A 20106-nucleotide genomic window follows, 5' to 3' on the forward strand; every position below is an offset into this window, starting at 1 on the left:
CGACTCTCCTAGGCCAATTCAGCAGGTGCCATCTGCAGAGGAAATGTGGGACCCCTCATCCTAGGATAAGAGGGGAGAAGGGGTATGCCACAGTTGCTCCACAGTCCTCTGAAGACCAGCATCTCCTGCTGGCCTTCTCCCACTCTTCTGCGACCCCAAGATCTGCTGCAAAACCAGCCAAGTGAAACTCTGCTCTGCCTTTCCTCCTCCTCCCCCTTCCCGCCTTTGCCACTCGCAAAAAGGATTCCTTTCTCCTTGCACAACCTCAAAAAGACCACACCTACATTACTCTGCTCAGCAGAGAAGGAGGCAGCTCATTGCAATGCGAGGAGCCCAGGAGGATCCTTCGGCGCTTCTCCTGCCCGGGTAGGAGAGAAAGTTTCATGGCAGAAGCCCTCCAGTGAGGGGGTTCTGGTCTCGCCTCACAGGGCAATTCCCTGCTGCTCTTCTGGGGTTGAGGCTGAAAGAACTGGGAGAAGACCAAGGACGGTTCTGAATTGGTAAGTGGAATTTCACGTGTTAGTGCTGTGTGGAAGATTTGGAAGATAGCTAGCCAGACAGACAGACAGAGATTTCTTTTTCATTTGAAACAAACGTGTAGCGAGGGATCAACCTGACATGCACAGTTAATGACAAATGTTTCCCGTAAGAGCATGCTTAAAATCTATCACAACCGACAAGTGGATTTGGATCATTTCAACCAAGCAGAGTTCAAATCATGTGTTTTTGACACAGAGACATATGTTCTCTGTATCCAATTTTCTCACTGCGCCTCTGGGTCGGCCTGGAAGAAATTTGGGCCATCCGCTTGCCAAGCAGCAAGTCCACCCCAGCTGGGCACTGTTGTTCAAATGAAAAGACGTTTGATGTCTGCAGGAAGGAAGAGTCTGTTTCACCTTTTAAGTTGCTCCACTCACCTTACCTGTCGGTGGATTTTGTAAACTGGAAATCTGAAAAGAGCAAATAAGGGGGGAGAGATTAAGGCAGAAGTAATGCTGCAGAATTCAGGCTGTCGGGGACCTTGCTCTCTTTTGGATACGAGCCAGCCCAAGTTAGCATGCTGAAGTACTTTTGATTTCAATCAGAGAATGTCAAGCAAGGCTTTTAACACTGACGTTGTTCTTTCTTTGTTTCCAAACTGGGAAAAGAGTGCTAGCCGGTCACCGGTACGGTCTTGGGAATATCTTTCCTTACCAAGGAAAGTGTTAGTGACTAGCACTATTTAGGGAGTGGAAAAAAAAACACAAAAGCTCTTAGGGAGCGATGGAATCTGTTTTGTTTTGTTTTCAGAGTTCTGTGGCGCGACATACTTTTGAAATATACTGTGTTCAAAAGAGAGAGGTTTGGAACAAAAGACATCTGCTGGCCAGGGGGGGATTCTGAAATCCGTGTTTGTGAGAAGGAGAGGTGATAGGGAAATATACTATTGATATACACACACACACACATATATACTGAGAAAAGGGGGAAGACGCATGGTGATTCTGTGAATTTATGGTTGTAAACATGCATTCCTTAATTTTTTTCTAAGGTGGGTACCATACACTCAGTGACTGGCTCTGGACAATGTAAATGTCTCCCTTGAAAATCTGGACACACTGAGCGGCCTTATAATGAGTCAGACCCTCTGTAGCAAGGCCAGGTTCTTCTTTGGGTAGACTTTTCTATTCTGACTGGCAGTGGCTCTTCGGATCCTCAGGTGGGAGTCTTTGGCATCCTCTGCTGCCTGATCTTTTTAACTGGAGATGCTGGGGATAGAACCCGGGACCTTCTGCATGCCAAGCTAAATGCACTGATCAGTCAAACCATTCCCACCTACCAGTTATTGCTTCATGCTGAAGTCACCAGGTGATATTTGTGTGAACCTGCCCGTCAAGATTCTTGCTTCTATACTTCACATATTTATTGACTTCAGATCTGCGTTGACTTTCACCCCCGTGGGAGCCCAAAGGAGCTGACGTCATTCTCTTCTCCATTATACCTTCACAGCAACCCTCTGAGGTAGGTTAGGCTGAAAGTGTATGATTGGCTCAAATCATCCAGCAAGCGTCAGTGCCAAAGTGGGGATTTGAACCCAGGTCTCCTTGATGCAGACACCCACTGACAGCATTCCTGGAACCCACCAAGTGTTTTTAGAAAGTGGGCATGGCTTGGTGGGGCTTTTGCCCAGCAAAGCTTCTGATTGGCCACTGGAGCACAACAGTCTTCCCTGGGACTGAAGGTAAGCTCCAGCCATTGTTTTTTCCCTCTGTGGCAGCCATTTTGTGTGTCAGAATTCCAAGGTGTCTACAGGCTTTAAAAAACCAGGCACCCCTGACCCAGCCCCTACACTACACTGGGCTGCTTGACATAGTGCTTGATTTTCCAAAATGTTTGGAGGGGTTGGTCTCAGTCATTGATTTGGAACCTCATGGCCCCAATCCCAGACATACATGTTCTATTTGCTGTGGGCAAAGAGCAAAATGGGGATACTACATGTGGGCTTATTTTTCCTATTATAAGGGCTGAGAACAGTCCAGGGCCAACATCCCAAGTGGACCAGCCATTTAACTTTCACAGAAATGTCCCAGTGGACCACTGTCGTTGGGGGCCATTAGGAGGTATGCCAACCTCCAGGTGGGACCTGGGGAACCCCCAGAATTACAGCTCATCTCCAGAATATAGAGGAGAAAAGTAGCCTTGACATCTCAATTGACATTTCCATGCTACTCAAGCTCCATCCCCAGATCTCCAGGAGTTTCTGATTACCCTACCTTCTCATCCCTTGCTAACAGCAGTGGAGCACCTGGTAGAGGCCACTAGAGGCCAGGAACAAGCAGAGCTGAGCCCCAGAAACTCACCCAGTGCCTTATGGACCACTTGGCCTTTCAGAATCAAGGACAATCGGTGTCAGGCCACCAGTTGACACTTCTTACAATCCTACTGGCTTGTGGGAAGAGGCAGAGTGTGAGCCAATGGCCAGTGTTGGCACTGCTGAGTTGAATGGCCCTGCCACCCTGCAGCCTTGAAGCTTGTTCCGTTACCCCCTTTGCAAAGTCCTGGGAAGGGCTCTGCTGGACCCAAACAAAGCTCCATCTTGGTTCCAGCAGTGATCAAGCAGATGGACTTCAGGAAATACACTGACGGGCCCTGAAGGCAGCAGCCATCCTCTCCCACCAGATACTCAAAGGCTGCCTTTTGCCCCTTCCTTTGAACTTTTGAAATGTTCTACGAACAGCCATCAGTGTGTGACAAGAGACTCATAGGTGGATGATGCACTGGGTGAAGAAGTGCTTCCTTTGGCTGGTCCCAAACCTACAATCAACTTCATTTAGATGACGGAGGAGTCATAGAGGATGCGCAGGACAGTCTGCTCTGACCTAGTTCCTTTTTTGCCCTGTTCTAGGGCATGTGCTGTGGCTCACTTGCCTGAGTCATCCAGAGAGATCTAACATTTGGATCCCTCTCTTCTCTGCCTACAGACACTCTGTCTGGTTTAGCTTATCACAGGACTCATGGAAAGAGGCCTTAATGGTGGCAGAAAGGGCTTAATGATGAGTCTCGCTAGGCACAATTCAGCGCTCTTCAACACACACACCCATTCACAAATCTAAGAGGAGGGCACCGTTATCTGAAGGAGTGTAGCTGTATTAACGGTAAATCTGCAAGCTGAGACTAGGGATGCTAGCCTCCAGGTGGAACCTGGGGATGCCCTGGAATTATATCTCATCTCCTGGCGGCAGAGGTCAGTTTCCCTGGAGAAAATGGCTGCTTTGGAGGGTGGACTCCATAGCATTATACTCCACTGAGGTCCCTCCCTGCCCCAAATCCCGCCCACTCCTGGCTCCTCCCCCAAAGTCTCCCAGTATTTCCGAGCCCAGAGCTGGAAACCGTAGCTGAGCCTGTCTTTTGTTTTTGAGTTCTGAGATGCTTTAAATCTAGTAGTAATAGAACAAACCTGCTTAGCCTGAGTTTGTCCAAGTTTGGAAGCTAAGTAGGGCTGGCCGGGATTCATACTCAGATGGGAGACCACCAAGGGAGACAGGAGTTTCTGCGCAGAGGAAAGCAATGGAAAACCACCACTGCTCATCTCTTGTTGTGAACATCTGGAGTCACCATAACAGCAACTTGGTAGCACATTATTCATCAGCAGCGGGAGAAATAGACTCACAAGGCACGGCACAAATGCAAAACTTGTTTATTAGTGAACGAGAGCCTGAGAGAAGATGCTTTGGGACACGGGTGGCTGGGCTAAAGGGATAGGACTTTGAGCGATCTTATTAAGATTTTTGATTATCTATGGTTGGCGAGCCATGTGGGATTCTGCGTTAGGGGAGATAAAGTGGCATATAAATTGGCTCAGCAGACAATAAATGGCAGCACTCCAGCAACATCACACAGTTGCAAACTACTTTACAGACTTATTGGTTTATATATACTCCATTTATACCCCATCTGTCTCCTCAATGGATACCCAAAGCACTTTACATTATGCTCCCCTTCACCATATTTGTCTTCCCAACCACCCAGTGACATAAATTAGACCAGGTTTCGTGAAACCCAGGGATTTCTTGATGGCCCTGGAAGGGTTTCCCGAACGGGTGGGGGTTAATTCATTTTTTAAAAAATTGTTAAACGTTTATAAGGTGATATGACTATGTTGACCCGCCCCCTCCTCCCAAAAGAAGAAGAAGAGTTGGTTCTTATATGCCGCTTTTCCCTACCCGAAGGAGGCTCAAAGCGGCTTACAGTCGCCTTTCCTTTCCCCACAACAGACACCCTGGGAGGTGGGTGAGGCTGAGAGAGCCCTGATATCACTGCTCAGTCAGAACAGCTTTATCAGTGCCGTGGCGAGCCCAAGGTCATCCAGCTGGTTGCATGTGGGGGAGCGCAGAATCGAACCTGGCATGCCAGATTAGAAGTCCGCACTCCTAACCACTACACCAAACTGGCCAGTGATGTACCTGGAGGGGGTGGGAAGGGGAGGGGCCCAGGGTGGGCATGTACACAGCTATGCTTCCCAACCATATTTTGCACTTCTGGGGTTTCTCAAAGCCTGTAAAATGTTTCGGGGGGTTCTTAATGGTAAAAAAGTTGAGGGAGGCTGGATTAGACTAAGAGGGCGGCATAAAGTCACCCAGTGATATGGATGCCAGCCATCAGGTGGGACCTGGAGACACATACACCCCCCCCCCCAGAATTGCAGCTCACCTCTAGACTACAGCAGTTGGTCCCCCTGGATGCTTTGGAGGGGGACTCTATGGCATTGTGCCCCCTGAGGACTCTTTCCTCCAAATCTCCAGGAGTTTCCCAACCTGGATCTCACAAATCTACTCCTTCCCCTGTGCCCTGTTGAGGAGTTCTGGCACCCCTACCCAGTGAGCTTCCCTGCAAGAACCTGGGGCACTCAGACTGCAGTCTGACACTCTACCAACCATAAGGTAGGGTTGTCACTATATATTGGTTTCTCTCACTGGAAACGGAGATCAGGAGAAAAAGGACTTGCCCAGCTATCAAGAAAGAACCCTTGGAGAGGGACAGGATTTGCATTTGGGTCTTCCTGGTCCAAGTTCCATTCTCTATGTCCCAGGCCTCACTTTGGGCCCTCCAAGCCACTCCTGTGGAGGAGCAAACCAACCAGGACACGGCTGGCAGGCAGGTCCGCACGGCTACTGCATTTAAGAGGTTAACTGCACCTTGAGCACTAGACCAACAGCTCACCTCCAATGCACTCCCTAACCAGGAAACACCCACTTAAGGACTGCCTGGAATGCAGGGAAAGCAGAGTTAAGAACCCCAGCAGGTTTTGGTGAGAGTAGAAAATGCTTCTGTGTGTCAAGAAGCAAGGTGCTTGGAAGCCAGAGATTTAAGAAGTACAGGCTAGGAGTTCAGCTATTTAGCTGGCTTGCAGGCACCGGAGTGTCCTTAAAAGCAAATTAGGAGCAATGTTGCCAACTTTTTAAAATCCCCCTGCTTCTACCTTTTGAACAGCGGGCCAAGGTGCAGAATTTAACAAGACGCATTTCCTTACCTGGTTTGTCTGCAAGACTGGGAAAGCTTCCCCTGCTAAGCTTCTGTGTTCTTAAATGCAAAGGAGCAGAGCCAGTTTTAAAAGCTGGCAACCTTAAAATGGGATATTTCTAGGATGGTTGTTTAAAATGCAAGCCCAGCAAGGACGAAACCCAAGTGAGAATCTTAAGAATGTCTGTGGAGGGCAAGATGGCCAATGGATCGTTTTTAAATCCAGCTCCTGTAGCCACCTGATTTGCAGCCATTCATGTGTGTTCATTCTTCTCCTTATTTTGACCTGCTGGTTTCTGCAGAACAAGCTGCTATTAATCTTTGGATCAGATAGCAATCTACAGGATCTACAGGGCAAGGGTCAGTAGCATTTCTCAGGAATTCAAGTCCATGGCCGCATATCTAAGAGCACCCGCTTGGGGGTAAATAACAGACGTAAATTGGAGCTACTTCAGATTCCTCCTTAGGTATGTTAAGTGCCTTCAAGTCAAAACCAACTATGGTGACCCCAGCAAGAGGCTTTCAAAGCAAGGCAGAAACAGGGGTGGGTTTTTAACCATTGCCCTCCTCTCCAGAGTCCTCCTTAGTGGTCTCTTGCTGGTGTATGGTTAAGAGGGGTGAACTCTGACCTGGAGAACCGGGTTTGATTCCCCACTCCTCCACAAGCAGCCAGTTGGGTGACCTTGAGCATGTCATGCTTCTCTTAGAGCTCAATAGAATCAGAGTCCAGTAGCTCCTTTAAGACCAACAAAGATTTTTCAAGGTGTGAGCTTTTGAGTGCAAGCATTCTTTGTCACTAGCTCACACCTTGAATCTTTGTTGGTCATAAAGGTGCTACTGGACTCTGATTTTATTGTGCTACTTCAGTTCAATACGGCTACTCATTGAATCTTCTCTTCGAGTTGTTCTCACAGAGCTGTTCTCTTGGGGCTCTCTCAGCCCTATCTATTTTTGTTGGGAAAGGTGTTTGTAAACCACTTTGGGACTCCTTCAGGTAGTGAAAAGCAGGGTATAAAAACACAGCTCTTTTTCTTTCCAAGTATGAACCCTGCTTAGCTAGAGCTAGGACTGTTTGCAGGCAAAAGAAGGACTAAGCGACCAACCTCGAAGCTCTGTATAAGGTTGCTAATCTCCAGGTGGGAAGAAAGCCAACAAAACAGCTCAGTTTTCAATATATTCACATTTCAATGAATCACGCATCCTTGTAAGTGACTCCACACTTCCGTGATTCATTGAAAAGTGACTCTACACTGGAGACGTATGACAAAAAAAAAAAATACAGGACAATGAAATAGAACTCCCAAAAATTGTGGACATGTTTATAAGCCACTGAGGATGAGTCTTCTTGAAAACAAGTTAAATACCGGATCTAGTTTCGGATTTTATGTCACAAATGAAGAAGATTCTTTGTTTGCATATAGCCATTTTGTCAGCTTTCTTATCATCTGTGATTTTTGTCAGCTGGTGGGTCCTCATTTTTTTGCTACCACTTTCAAACTGCCAGGTGGAACCTGGAGACCCCCCCCCCTCCCCAGAATTACAAGAGAGATCCCTTCCCCTGGAGAATACGGTTGCCTTGAAGGGTGGGCTCAAGGGCAGTGTATCCCACTGCAGACCCTCCCCTGATTCAACCCAGAAATCTCCAGGAGTTTCTCAAACCGGAGTCAACAACCCAAGCTGAGAGTCAGGGCAGAGGTGCTTTTTTTGTTACTCTTCTATCTGAAAGCTGATGAGATTTCGGTTAGTAAGAGCTGGTGTAGCTAGGAACTCAGACAGTGCTTCTGAACCTTTCTAATGCTGCGGCCCTTTAATCCAGTTCCTCATGTTGTGGTGACCCCCAACCATAAAAGTATGCAAGGGTTCTTTCACAGAAATTAAACCGAAACTGACCAATGGCATGAAGATCCATTGTTCATGATTGTATATACATTGTTTTTTTCTGGGGGTTTCTCAGTTCAGTTCTGCCTCTTGTCCCCCCGAGCTACGGTGCCACCTGGAGCAGCTGGCGGGAGACTGTGCTGGGATGGAGGCACTGCTGGAGCGGCTGGTGGCCGAGCGTGGGCCCCTGCAGGAGGAGCAGCAACAGTGGCAGCACCCCCCCCCCCGCCACCAAGCTGGTTGCCCTGCCATGACCTCTGTGAAACGGTTGTTCGACCCCCAAAAGGGGTCCCGACTCCCAGGTTGAGAACACACTGAACTAATAGGAAGAGTCATGATTCAGGAGGGGCCCCATTTAAATATCAGCTTTTGGGTGGACTCACAGAGGCACGGATCCAGCCAGTCTGTCGCAGTACTGGAAGTGCTTTCCTCCAGTAGGGAGAATTCAGGAGCCTCCAAACTGCAACATAAGGATAACTTATATTTATAGACCACAGTTTATTCCCAACAGAGTCGGAATCTAAGGTCGTGACAACGTTACTTTACATAGCGCTATGCTCTAGATGGGCTTTTAATGATGGGCTTTTGAAATCGTTAACACCTTTTATGGCATTTTAGCATTTTATTGTATGGATGCCAGCCTCCAGGTGGGACCTGGGGATCCCCCAGAATTATATATTCTCTCTAGACTACACAGAACAGTTCCCCAGGAGAAAATTGTTGCTTGGGAGGGGGGGGTTGACTCTATGGCATGGTGCCTTGTCCTCCCCAGGCTCCATCTCGAAATCACCATAAGATTCCCACCCTGGATCAAGCCACCCTACCCCCCCCCCCCCATCTGTGACCGGGAGTGCTGGGGGCACCTAGCAACCCTAGTTTATTATGCTGTCCTCTTTACACTGCCTCAAGCAGGATCTCTGGCCTCCTCAGGGGACCCCAAGTGTGCCTGCTGGGTCAATAACAGTGGAGCTTCATACAAAAAGGCTTGAGATTTTATCACTGTCGGTTGCCAACCTCCAGGTGGGGCCTGGCAATCTCCAGGGGTATCAGCTGATATACAGAGATCCGTTCCTCTGAGGGAAATGGCAGTTTCAGATGACAGACTATATGGTACCATGCACCCACCAAATAACCTCCCAAACCTCGCCCTCCTCAGGTTCACCCCCCAAATCTTCAGAAATCTCCCAACCCAAAGTTGGCAGCCTTTAACAGAGTGTGTTTGGAGGCCCTGTTGTGAGGGAAACAACTGCCACATCGGTACATATTGGGAGAGGTCATTATCCTGGTTGGCCTTACAGGGTTGTTATGATGGGGAGAAAAGGCAAAAGCCTGCATCCCACCACTTAAAAAAGGGAAAAGAACTGGGTTTTTTATACCCCACTTGTCACTACCCGAAGAGACACCCTGTGAGGTAGGTGGGGCTGAGAGAGCTCTAAGAGAGCTGCCTTGTGAAAACTATGCCTGGCTCAAGGTCACCCAGCTGGCTGCATGTGGAGGAGCGTGGAATAAAACCCAACTCTCCAGATTAGAGGCTCCTGCTCTTAATCCCGACACCACACTGGCTCTCTGAGAGCAGCAAAGTTAGAAGGTTTCCTCCTGCCTAAGAAGCTTCCCCCCAACTTAAGTGGCTCTTCGAAGGGCAGAAGCATTCAGACTTTGCTGAGTGGGGAAGGAGAGAACGCAGGTCAGTTTATCTGAAGTGGTTTGAAAAGCACTCTGTCAATACCAAGCTTTATTGACGCTGCCTCACTCGGGATAACGTGCCCTTGGCTTCCTGCTAATCGGAGGGTGCAAATCACAACGGCCTGTAAGAAAACAAGAATGAGTCTTTCCCCAGTACAGGTTACAGGGATGCAAATTCACTCGTGTTGCAACAAATACAAATTCTATTCCATTCATATGGACCGGAGAAAGGCAAAAGGAGGAAACTGAGTTATGATTGCAGCCCTGACTAATACAAAATCAGAAAGTGACTCAATACTCTGCTCCCATGTATTACATCCAGTCACCTGAAGGCTACCAGTTGCCATCTTCCCAGCCTACGCCCCGTCCTGTGCATTTAAGAATGTCCTAATCTGCAAATATTAGCAGGTGAGGATTCTAGTCTCCCTACTTTGCAAAGCGCTGCTGACAAAAGCAAATTTAGCGCATTGCCTAAAATGCTGGAGTAGGATCTGGGCAATCCAGGGCTTGTCATGGAAGCTCACCGAATTATTGTTATTGTTATTATTTGTTACCAGCCCTTTCTCCACAGACTCAGGGCAGGTTACATCACACAACATATGATGTTATAAAAATAAATCATTAAATCTTAACAGTTAAAACAATTCTACCCTTCACTGCATATTGGGCCAGTTTCAGCCTACTCAAACCTTCCAGGGTTGTTGTAAAGATAAAATGTAAGCCACTTTGGGTCCCCATTGGGAGGAGGGGGAGGAGAGAAAGAAAGAAAGAAAGAAAGAAAGAAAGAAAGAAAGAAAGAAAGAAAGAAAGAAAGAAAGAAAGAAAGAAAGAAAGAAAGAAAGAGTTGGTTCTTATATGCTGCTTTTCTCTACCCAAAGGAGTCTCAAAGAGGCTTGCAGTCGCCTTCTCTTTCCTCTCCCCGCAACAGTCACCCTGTGAGGTAGGTGAGGCTGAGAGCCTTGATATTTCCGCTCAGTCAGAACAGCTTTCTCAGTGCCATGGCGAGCCCAAGGTCACCCAGCTGGCTGCATGTGGGGGAGCGCAGAATCAAGCCTGGCTTGCCAGATTAGAAGTTGGCACTTGTAACCACTACACCAAGCTGGAATATATATGGAATACATATAAAACCATAAGGGAAAAATCAAATAAGTGTTCTCTGCTGTTCTAGAGGTTGTGGTGTTCTAATGGGCTTAAGTTAGGAGAGGGAAGGTTTTGGTTGAACACAAACTTCAATGGTGAGAGTAGTTTTTAAATATTGGCTCTCCTTAGTAAACAGAAATGTTCTTGTTTAATCATGCTGGCAACAAAGAATATCATGAAGCAATATTGAATCCATCAATGGGAACATGGACAATTATTATCCAATACAGAAAAGACAGAGAGATCCTGGGGAAATAGATTGGTATATTAAAAAGTGAGATCTTGTCAAATTACTTAAACTAACAAGACATAAAAGATTTATGGATTTGATTAGAGTGGCTAGAACAATGTGGTAGAATAGTGTCTGGAACAGGAAAATTATAACTAATATACACGATTAATACATGATTAAAAGTATGTGTACTATATTTAGATCATATGAATTTTGTGTGGGTTTTTTAATGGCAATTGTAGATATAGCTCAGTGTGCCAACGATTAACTAAGTTCTTGCCTAATAATCATAAATAACTTATTTTTGATCCAAACTACTCTGCTTTTCATGTGTGTGTAACATATATATGTGTGTGTGTGTGTGTGTGTGTGTATATATATATATATATATATATATATATATATATATATATATATATATATATATAGTCATTTTTTACCATGTTGTGATAAGTGTTTCTAAAATAGAGACTTTTCATTGAATCTTGACCAGTGTTTCTGCAGGTGCATAGATCTCCACTCATGCAGCATGAGTTAATTGTGTCCTCCTTCCCAGTATAGTTAGAAATGGCTTAGAAATCCCGTCTTTGGTATCAGGGAACCCACAGGAACAAGAGTTCAGGGGCCATCTTGGGCTGCCATGGTAGGGGAGATGTAAGAAAGCCACATTTTGCAGGCAGAAATCCTTGTATCCAAGACATGCAGTTTAGATCTCAACTTGTACATGGGATAGAGACACACACAGTGAGAGAATTACAGCTGATCTCTAGACTACACAGATCCGTTCTCCTAAAGAAAACGGATGCTTTGGAGGGTGGGTTCTACACAGCATTGTACACTGCTGAAGTCCTTGTCCTTTCCAGGCTCCATCTTCAAATCTCCAGGAGTTTCCCAACGTGGATCCAGCAACCCTACTACCCCACCCCCCACCGGTGGCCAGGAGGGACCTGGTTACCCTAATCTGCACCACCAGCTTTATGGATGCACAAACTGACAGTCAGGATTGCTGCTTTGTGTAACAGGTCCTCCTTTGTTGCCTTTAACAGCCCAGAGAGGGATTTAGCAGGTAAAGATTTTCATGACATGGTGAGCCGGTGACAGCTTGAGCAGCATCACATATCTCCTGGCCTCTTCAGCCAGTCTTCAGTTAATGGCAAGTAGCTGCCTTTCCCTGGTTCTGTGCTCAGGCTGTGCAATGGACTAGTTTTCATGAAGGGAGTTAACAGTGAGGATTGCAGATGTGTATTGACTTGTGACGGAATGCCCCATTATTATTGTTGTTGTTGTTGTTGTTGTTGTTTAAATGCCCTGTGTATAGAAAACCAGTATGTCTCCTAGCCCGTTCCCAGAAATGCACAGGCATTCGGGTTGCTGGCTCTGGACTGGGAAATACCTTGACTTTGGGAGTGGAGCCAGGAGTGGGTGGAATTTGAGGTCGGGAGGGACCTCCATGGAGTATAATGGTATGGAGTCCACCCTCCAAAGCAGCCCCTTTCTCCATGGGAACTGACCTCTGTTGCCTGGAGGTGAGCTATCATTCCAGGGGATCCCCAGGTCCCATCTGGAGCCTGGCATCTTTAACAGGAGAACATGTTTATATTCAGTCCTGCAGCCAAAAGAGCCACAGCCCAGATTTTCCCGTCTCATCAAGGATTCCGGCCTCCCCAGGAGAGGGGGGGGGGGATGAGTCAGGATAAATTAAAGAGTGGCAAATGGGTGTCATTTCCCCACCATTTCCCAATCCTGTTACAGGCATAATGGGTTTATATATATATATATTCACATTACTCAATCAGAATTACCTCACAAAGTAATGTAATCTTATCTGGAACAGTAGTGATCTGTGTTTTATAGTGACTAGAATGACAGACTAGGATCCAAGAGACCCAGCTTCAAATCTCCTCTCGGCCAGAGAAGCTTGATGGGTGGCTGTGAGTTAGTCACCTGTACCCCCAACCTTGCCTACCTCACCAGGTGATTGTGGTAAAAAATAAAGTAGAGGAGAACAATACAAGCCCCTCAAGTGTAACTCAAGTAAATAAATGTTACAGCCTGACACTGCTTTTTAATCTAGCAGATGTAGCTTTCCTGGCATAAAGATTGGGGAGGGGGGCTGCTCCTGTTGAACTTTCACCTGTCCTATAGTTCTAATGGGCCGAGTTGTTCCTCTCCCGAAAAAGGAGCCAAAACCATACGCAGCCTTCCCCAATCAATCCATAATACAGAAGTCTAAAAACTGAGGTAAGGCAGAGTGAATGAATCCAAATCAGTAAATCACAAATGAAGAGTGATGTTCCCTTAGGGTTAAGCAGCAGAGACAGGTGTGTTCAAAACAACATCCATTAGCAAGCAGAGGAGAGGAGGAGGAGAAGAGCTGGTTTTTTGTACTACCTGATGGAGTCTCACAATCTCCTTCCCCTCCTCTCCCCACGACAGGCAGCCTGTGAGGGAGGTGGGGCTGAGGGAGCTCAACTGCCCTAAGGTCAACCAGCTTGCTGCATATTGAGGAGAGGGGAGGGGAGGGGAGGGTGGTGTTTCAGGACAAGAGACCTCACGTAGTCTGCAGTTCTTACTGTACTCTCTAACTGAGCCAGTATTCCACTTAACCAAGACACACAAATATGAGAGGGGGGAACAGACCAATAACCCAGGGAGCTCTGCACTGCATACCACTGATGGTTCTGTGCCTGGATGTGAAGTCACAGAATTCAAGTGCCAAATTCACAGTTCACAGGTAGCAACAAGGAGTTATGACAGGCTCAGCCCAAAGTCTGCAGGGACTGACTGCGCGGCCTCATAAAAACTGCTCCAGACTCTTCCACAATGCCCTGACTTTCTTCAAGGTGACACAGCAAAGCTTTCCCAGGGCCAGAGATATTTCGCAAATCGATAAATCAAGGCAAGGGTTGCCACTCCGAGGACCGATCTATCCTATGGGGTCTAGTAAATGTTTGGTTTTTTCCCCCCAGAACATTCCCAAAGCAAATGGAACATAAATCACCAGCCACCTGTGAAATCTCAGCAGAGGGAGAGTCAGGCAGGGCAGAGTTAAGATGAAACTCTTAACTCACTTGGGGCATTCCAGGGATATGAAAGGCTCCAGTTAATAGCTTACAAAGCCCTTTATTAAAGAATGGAAAGCAGCCCCATGAAATTTAACTAGCTTCCTTCAGAAAGAAACTTTCTCACAATCCAAGTAAAAGGCAGACTTGGGTCAAATGAGGGAAGGGATTTAGCATGGCTAAGGGACCAGAACAAGACAGGCTGGATGGTGCATCTGATGTTAACAGCATCTTGAAGTGCAAAAGACACACACACACAAATTGCAAGTGAAATTTTTTGAAGGATGCTGGTAAATGCAAGCATTTGTGCACCCAGCAGCTGTGAAAGGTGCAGCTGAGCTAGCTAGGTGAGAAGCCTAGAGCCAGGGGGTGACCAGGGGCAGAGAAGGGCTGGGCCCCTGCAGCTTTCAGGTGCCACTTAGGGAGAAATGACAGGCTGCCAATCCTGAGATTACCTCTTGAGCCAAGCAATAATTATGTCCTGAATTCTGGAAATGAAGTTTCTGCTCACTGTATATCTTGCATCTGCTGGGGTTGCCAGCTCTGAGTTGGGAAATTCCCAGCAATTTGGGGGGTGGAGCCTAGGGAGGGAAGGATTTGGGGAGGGGAGGGACCTTAGCAGTGATAGGGCCATAGCATCCGCCCATCACATCTGCCATTTTCTACAGGAAAATTGATCTCTGTAGTCTGGTGTTCACCTGTATTTCTGAGAGATCACCAGGCCAGTATTTCGTGAAGGATCCTCTATACATCTCTAATGTCCTCATATCTTTCTCTTAACCTCCAGGTGGGGCCTGGAGGTTAAGCGAAAGATACAAGGACATTGGAGATTTAGAGAGGATCCTTCAATAAATACCCTGTCCCCCAGATAACTTTCTTCTATGCTAAGATTAGCTTTGCTCTTTTTGAGAATGATAGATGGATAAGGTTTTTCCTGATTGGACAAGTTTTGGAAATTCATAACAAGTATCTGAGCCATCGAGGAAATCATTTGACAACGTGGTAATAACCGGTTTGCATTTTGGCTTTGCTACAATCAAAATAGATTAAAAGACATTTCTTCTGAAGAATTCAAATGGAGCAGTTGCTTCCTCATATCTTCCGCTTCTTTGCCACCCTGACAGATCCTGTTCCCTTGTGTTCCCGCCTGGAGGTTGGCAAGCCTATGTAGCTCACCTGCCTATGGCACAGCAACTAGCCACGGGCTTTGGATACACAGATTTGTTGCTCCCAATTTGGGATCAAGAGATAGTTTGTCCAGCATTGGCAGGGCCTCACAGAAAATAACTAATCCTGCCTCTCTCCCACCTGAATGTTATTTCTTTATCCATCCAGACATCCCCTACCTTCCTCCCCAGGGGGGACTTAATGCCTTTCCCCTCTAAGCTTTTCCCAACTCTGCAAGGTAGGTTGAGCTGAGAGCATAGGACTGTCCTAAGCAAGCTTCCCGATTCTTCAGAACTCATTCAACTACACCTACTCTATTTCAGACAAATGTTTGGCATGCAAGCACCCTACATTTTGTGGTTGGCCCCAGGACCCCAAAGCCATTGTTTTGTGGTGGCATCCACACCCCATTCTCAAAATTCCAGGAGTGTCCACCAGCTCAGCAAGACTGGGGACTCCTACTCGGCATCTTAGTCCTTCTCCCCAAACCATTGTCTCTTCTGCCAAAACCATCCTTGCTAAGGAATCACTATATGGCCTTGCTTAATCCTACCTGACTGCTCACCTGCTGCTTTTTGCCAGTCCAATGCCAGAATCCTTGGTATTTTACTCTTTTGTTAGAGGATGTGAGCCCTCCACTTGGGGAGGGAGGGAGGGAAGAAGACTACAAACTTTTAAAAACATCTTTATAAATCAATAGAGTTGTGTAGGTACATCTTCGTACTCTGGTGCAATTGTAAATACTCTGACACTGACTGGCAGTACTAGTGTAGGGAAACAAAAGGCCCAGTGCTGAAGGAACTTGACATTTTCCAGTCCAGATTCTGTGAATGAAAAGGGACTTGACGGTTTGGCTAAGAGATGCATTTGGGGGGGGGGGGGTTCTTCCACAACGAATCACTCCTTTTGCAGTATGTTTTGAAAGGACTTCTTTTTCAGTGAATATTTTTCCACAGGCTGCACTGCAGAGAGAAAGCCTTGCTCTGCCTGTGTTCAGGCACCCTCCTCTCATTTCTGGCATTCAGATAGGCTTGCTAGCTTCCAGGTGGTGCCTGCAGATCCCCCAGAATTACTATCTGGAATCGTTACTCTCTTCCACCACACATGCAGCTTAGGGAGGGATGCACATGGAGCGGTGAGGGAGGTAGGGCATGCCTGACTTGCCAGCTAGATCAGCTAAAACCACCCTGGAGATCAATGGGGTGACAGATGTTGCAGCCAGAATGCCCATATATCCACCCAGAACTACTGCAGATCTTCACACAACAGAGATCAGTTCCCCCCGGAAGAAATGCATTTTTTGGAGGGTGAAATGCCCCAGTGAGATCCCTCCCTAATCCCAGACCCAGTCCTCCAGGTTCCACTCCCCACATCTCTAGGGGTTTCCCAAACTTAAATTGGCAGCTCTCAGGCCTGGAGAAACATATCAAACACCTTTAACAGAGGTTTTTTAAATGGGTAAAGCATTTCTTTTGTCAGTTCCATTTTCCAGTATAATTTCCCCCTCCAAATCAGACTTCATTTTAGTAATGTCGCATTATCACCCAATTGGATTTCGCTATATGAGTAATGTCACAGAAGACCAACAATGCTTATTGAGAATATTCCTCCTGAGTAGGCATTTACTCTCAGCACCAGCTACTCTTACTCTTGTTGATATTGCCATGAAGTCAAATCTCATTGGCTACTAGATGATGATGTCATTTGTTGCCAGGATGAAGGAGGCAAGTTTTGAAACTTTTTTTTTTAATGAGCTGTACTACTGTTTAGGTGCACAGTGAAATATGGCGGTGTCATTTGGGAAACAATTTGGGTCCCTAATTAGGCTTAGTGGAGAACATCAGTTCAATCTCAACTGAAAGCTCACTTGAAAATGAGATGAGGGTTGGGAAGAGGAAAGTAAAGGGCATGAATCTGAGAAGAAGTTGCAGAGTAAGCAATAGATTGTGGGTAAGGAACCAGGTAAGGAAAAGGGTTAGAGGGGGATGGGGCTTTTGGAACGTAGCAGCAGTCCTGAACTGGGTCAAGACCAAATGAACTGGACAGGAAGCTCTGGGCGAAAATTCATAGTGATTAAAACCAGGAAGAACCAGATGCTGTTGACAGACAAGTGTGAGGAAATTTGGTCAAAAGACAGAAAGGCTAAAAGAAGTAGGAACAAAGTAGGTAGTAGCCTGACAAGCAGGGGTTTCAAACAAGGGGTAGGGGAGACAGGGAGGAAGAAGTGGAGGAGGAAGAGCTAGCTATTTTATATCCTGCTTTTCACTACCCAAAGGCATCCCAACATGGCTTATAAACACCTTTCCCTTCCTTTCCCCACAACAGACATGCTATGAGTTAGGTAGGGCTGAGAGACCCCTAATAGAACTGCTCTGTCTGAGAGAACTATGACTAGCCCAAGGTCAGCCAGCTGGGTGCAGGTGGAGGAGTAGGGAAGCAACCCTGGTTATCCAAATTAGAGACCGCCACTCTTGACCATGCAGGATGAGCCAAGAAGGAAGCAGGGCTGAAGAAAAACTGGAAAGTAAATATGGGGCAGAAATGCCTCCAGTCAAAACACACACACTGCAAGGGGCTACGCCAACACTCTAAACCAGGGATTCCCAACCAGGGGTCTGCAGGAGCTCTGAAGGGGGGCTGCAGGACGTCTGGAGTAGGGTGGTCCAGGCTGTCTTCTCTTTCCAGCCTACATGAGGCGGAGCCCCCATAGCAGTATTAAAGGCGAGGGGGGGGGGACAAAAGGAGGGCTAAAGGTTTGGATAGTGATGTCACTTCCAGAGGTGTGGCAGGGAGTGACCAGCTGACATCACTTCTGAAAAAGTGTCTGAAATGTTCAAAGTCTGAAAAACATTTCAGGGGCTCCTCCACAGTCAAAAGATTGAAAAGGGCTGCCCTAAACCCTGGCTCTTTTGCTTCTCTTTGTAAGTACTGCCTGTTTGCCCACATTTGCTATGCGGTGTCAATAATGAGGAGAAGGAGTAGATGCCACTGTTCATTCCACAGTCTCTGGACAGCAGGAGGAGCTGGGCTCATAGTGGGAGGGCACAGCAGTGGAGAAGGAGGGCCAGTGATGGCAACTTGCCGAAGGGCCTCTGAGACCTAAAGCCCACATTGTCTAAGGACATACACCACTAGCAAGAGGAAAGAGGGCAGGCCCAAAAAGTGCAGCGGGAGTTCTGAATCTCATGTATTGGTTTTAACAACAAAACAAAAAACAGAGTGGCACCTTTAAGACCAATAAAGATTTATTCAAGGCGTGAGCTTTCGAGTGCAAGCACTCTAGTTCTTCGGCAATGAGCCTGAATTCATAGAATCATAGAGTTGGAAGGGGCCATACAGGCCATCTAGTCCAACCCCCTGCTCAACGCAGGATCAGCCCAAAGCATCCTAAAGCATCCAAGAAAAGTGTGCATCCAACCTTTGCTTGAAGACTGCCAGTGAAGGGGAGCTCACCACCTCTTTAGGCAGCCTATTCCACTGCTGAACTACTTTATTTAATTCCTACTTTACATCCTTTAGTTCCCTCCCCCACCCCCTTCCCGGCTGCTGAGCATCCCTGCCTGAGTGTCAGATCCTGCATTTGAAACAGGGTGTGACAAGCGAAACCCCTGCTCTTCACCTGCATTCTCATAAAGTGCTTCCCGGTTAGCTAATGATGCTCCAAACAGCCAGGGAGGCTGTGAGTCAGCAGGAAACGATCACCTAATAATTAGTTGTCTCAAGTCACTCGTCCCAGATTAATAAACATTGTGAGGACCCTAATTTATTTCTAACTAGGTGCCCTGATTTAGATTAGATAAGATGCCCTAATTTATTTCTAAGGAGACCGGGGTAGCTTTATAGCCACGATAGGCCCAGAGTTCACTGCAACATCCCACCTAAAACACGATACTGGAAACAAATGTTTTAAAAAATTGTAGTGAGACTTATGGAAAGCTGTGTTGCATGGATGTATTCTTTAAGGATGTGAAAGCACTATCCACATGGTTGTGCTCAAAACTCACTAATACAAAAATGACCATTTGCAAAAGCTAAAAAGACCATGAACTATAATGAGGGGTCCAATGGAAACCTTTTCCTGGCATCATGTGATCCTAACTATCCATGTGAGCCTTATGTCCTCTAAAACGATGGAGAGTACTCCTTGTTTGGGTGGTAAGAGTAGAAACATTGCGGAGCCTTTTCTGATGTGGCCCCCACTTTTTCAGAACTCCGCCCCAGTGAGGCTTTCCTGAACCCATCGAAAGAAATGTGTTTATTGCTTTGAAGACGCATTATTTCTTTTTTCTTTTGTCTATTTTTGGATTTATAGCCCGCCCCTCCTAGCGTTGCGGCTCAGGGTGGCTTCCACATAATCATAAAAACAAACACAATGAATGTATAAACAGCTATAAGATTTAAAATAATCTAAAAACAATCAGCTGGATGGGGAGATTAAAACAAGGAGCCTCTTGATTTTTGGTTGGAATAACATATGCATATTTACTCCTATCTTGCCTCTTGCCCGTAGTGCACTGAGATCTGATATAGATTAGTGGATTTTCTAGGACCTTGGCAACTAGCTCCAAAGGAATGGAACTGACCTATGGGTCCTGCATACTGATGGTATCACTGGTGTTTTAGCCATGCAAAGGCAAGCCACACGATCAGATTTTTCATGAGCTTGGTCTGGGTTCTCTGAACCAAACTCAGATTCCCTACAGTCACTGCTTCTGCCCCCCCCCCTCCCCACAAGCCAGTTTTTGCTGATCTATGCATACAGAATGTTCAAAGTGGAGCAGCAAAAATGAGGGATTAACTCTCCCTACAGTATAGCTTCTGTATAGAAAAAATGTCTGGGGGGGGGAGGCAGGAGTTTCCCCACCCCTGCCCCAGAACTGCATGCTGAGCCTGGGGAACTCAAGACTCAGCTAGTTAAAAACCTGAACATCTAGTTTGGCCCTC

The 20106-nt window shown here is 46.7% G+C and overlaps 1 protein-coding gene across 2 annotated transcripts in view; it reads left to right on the forward strand.

Moving 5' to 3' along the window:
- Positions 1 to 274: 274 nt before the first annotated feature.
- Positions 275 to 20106, forward strand: part of GJB3 (gap junction protein beta 3) — a 32574-nt gene continuing 12742 nt past the window's right edge. The window contains exon 1 of one of the 2 annotated variants that reach the window (XM_077337495.1): positions 275 to 500. The gene's annotated coding sequence lies outside the window, so the exon portion shown is untranslated. Of the gene's footprint in view, positions 501 to 1915; positions 2002 to 20106 lie in introns of those variants that run through there. The other variant, XM_077337496.1, reaches the window with a different exon arrangement.

Source organism: Paroedura picta, chromosome 5 (genome assembly GCF_049243985.1).
Source record: "Paroedura picta isolate Pp20150507F chromosome 5, Ppicta_v3.0, whole genome shotgun sequence".
In the NCBI taxonomy this organism is placed as follows: Eukaryota; Metazoa; Chordata; class Lepidosauria; order Squamata; family Gekkonidae; genus Paroedura; species Paroedura picta.